Source organism: Camelus bactrianus, chromosome 11 (assembly GCF_048773025.1).
Source record: "Camelus bactrianus isolate YW-2024 breed Bactrian camel chromosome 11, ASM4877302v1, whole genome shotgun sequence".
Lineage (NCBI taxonomy): Eukaryota > Metazoa > Chordata > Mammalia > Artiodactyla > Camelidae > Camelus > Camelus bactrianus.
In genome coordinates, this window is record NC_133549.1 from 26,088,398 (window position 1) to 26,090,889 (window position 2,492).

General features: G+C 46.5%; 1 non-coding gene across 1 annotated transcript; it reads left to right on the forward strand.

The window, feature by feature from the left end:
* Window positions 1-1,736: 1,736 nt before the first annotated feature.
* TRNAA-AGC (transfer RNA alanine (anticodon AGC)) lies at window positions 1,737-1,809 on the forward strand. Its single transcript has one exon. It is a non-coding gene; the product is annotated as a tRNA-Ala (tRNA).
* The last annotated feature ends 683 nt before the right edge of the window (window positions 1,810-2,492 follow it).

The window sequence follows — 2,492 nt, forward strand, 5'->3', positions numbered from 1 at the left end:
CCATCATTGTTGAATGAATAAATGAATCGTCTTCACTCTTTGACCTCAGCCCTCATCTCTGGGGGGACAACTCCAGCCTTAAACTTGCTCCTAAACCAAGTCCCACATCTTCAGCAGTCTGTCTGCATTTCTTTCTGCCAGCTGCTCACAATCAACAAGCTTGCGACAGAAATCTTTTTTTCTCTCTCCAAACCAGCATCCCCATCTGACCTTCCTATTTCTGCCAGCAACACCATCACTCACTCAAACAGTCCCATACAAAACCTCAGTGTGGGGCTGCCTCCCGTCTGCCTTCTGCTGACTACAGCTTGTCCTAAAGCCTGCTAACTTGTTCATTGCAAGGTTTCCAGTCACCCTCCCTTTCTTGTCAACCCCAGTCCCACGGTCTGGCTCAGGATTTCATTCCTTTAGATTTACCCTCTTACAACCGCCTCCTAACTGGTCTCATGGCTTTCTTAATCCACTGGACACTTTTCCACCAGATCAATGTTCCCCAAAGTCTGTTCATCTGCCACTTCTCTAACCTAATCAAAACTTATCAACCACTCTCTACTGCCTACTATTTTGAACCTTGGCATTCAGAGTTCTCCATGGTCACCCCTTAAATATTTTGTCCAGCCACACCTCCAGTGATTCCCAAGTTAGGAACTTCCATCCATCTAGCATTAGCTCCTGAGCATGTTGTATACCTGGACTCATGTCCTCTCCTACCTCTGCCCCAGGAGTCTCTCTCCTCAACTCCATCCAGTGAAATCTCACCCAGCCTTTAAGGCCAGCCCGGATCACACCTCCTCCAGGAAGCCCTCCCTAACCAGTTGAGGCCACCATTGTCTCCCCCTTATCTGAATTCTGTAGCTTGTGTCCTCTGTACCCTCAATCGATTTTAACATATAGAGCTGAGTGGATATAGTGAATCAGTAGCAGTTTTGTCGTGAGTTTTAGCCTTATCTCTCCAGCCAGCTTGTAAACTCCTTCTGAACAGGGCTCATGGTTCATGTTGTCTTGCATTCCCTACAAGAGTTAATCTTCTTGTTTCCCAAATCAGGACCTTGCACAGAGTAGGAACTCAGTGGATATTGGTTGATTTTAAAGGAAGATAAGACTGAAATAAATGAACATCAGGATAAGCATCAAACTGTGCATATTTAGGAATCTGCTTTCCTCGGGATACTTTTGAAGTATTATCCTCCAATAAAACTGGATATTTTAAACAGCACCAACCTCACATATTAGCTGTAAAACACACTTGCTTACCTCAGAACTTATTTCACTGTTACTAACTTACAGGAGACGGAAAATTAGAGAACGTCTTAAATTCCAGTAACAAAAGTAGGTCATCTGGAAACCGATCTTAATTTCCCATATTTAAATCACCTCGTTTCAGCAATAACATGGTAAACGTAGTGATGATGAAGGGCTCCAGAGTAACTCTTTTGCAGTGCTTGTGTTTTAAATCAACACAGAAGTGCTATTCATCTTGTTCTGATTCTAACAGGTTAAACTACTTCCACTTTGGATTTCAGGAAAAGTCTCCAGTGTGGTTCTAGATTCTAAGATGTGGATCCCCCTGCTTCCTCTTCTGGAATGAATGTATGTGTCCCTCCCCCAGATTCATAGATGGAAGCCTCATCCCCAAAGTGATGGAACTGGGAGGTGAGGCCTTTGGGAGGTGATTAGGTCGTGAGGGTGGACCCCTTATGAATGGGATTAGTGCCCTTATAAGAAGAGATGGAGTGGGAGGGTATAGCTCAGTGGTAGAGTGCGTGCCTAGCATGCACGAGGTCCTGGGTTCAATCCCCAGTACCTCCATTAAGAAACAAATAAATAAACCTGATTACCACCCCCTGCCCCCTACCCCAAATAAAAACAGATAACAGGAGAGAGCTCACCCGCTCTCCCTCTGCTCTCCACCATGTGTGGGTGCAAGGAGACAGCTGTCTGCAAACCAGGAAGCAGGTCTTCACCAGACTCAGGATCTGCCAATACCTTGCTGCCTTCATCTTAGACTTCCCAGCCTCCAGAACTGTGAGAAATAAATGGTTTTGGTTTAAACCACCCAGTTTATGGTATATTTGTTATAATAGCCTGAATTAAGCCAGTCCGCCTACCCCCAACCTCTGCCATCTGGGTATCTTCTGACAAATACAGTCTGCTGGGTCTGATCCCAGAGCTACTGCTAATAATTCCCTGGGTAGGGCCCAGGAATATGATGTCAAAATGCCACACTGGCGATTCTGATGAGAAGCAGCTTTGGGAATCCCTGGTCTTTGGACATGGAGAGGCTAAGTGGCCTCTAAGAGCCACAAAGTGGCCCTTCGAGGCTGCGCTGACCCCTGTCTGCCAGAACAGCCTCATTCTGAACCACTCTGCCTTCTCTCTCTAAGAATGTGCCCGCACACACACATCTACCTGGCTCGACCCAGCCCCATGCCTCTGTACAGCCCTCTACAGCCCTCCACCTGTCTGGGTTACCCCTGCCTACCTTGCCCATC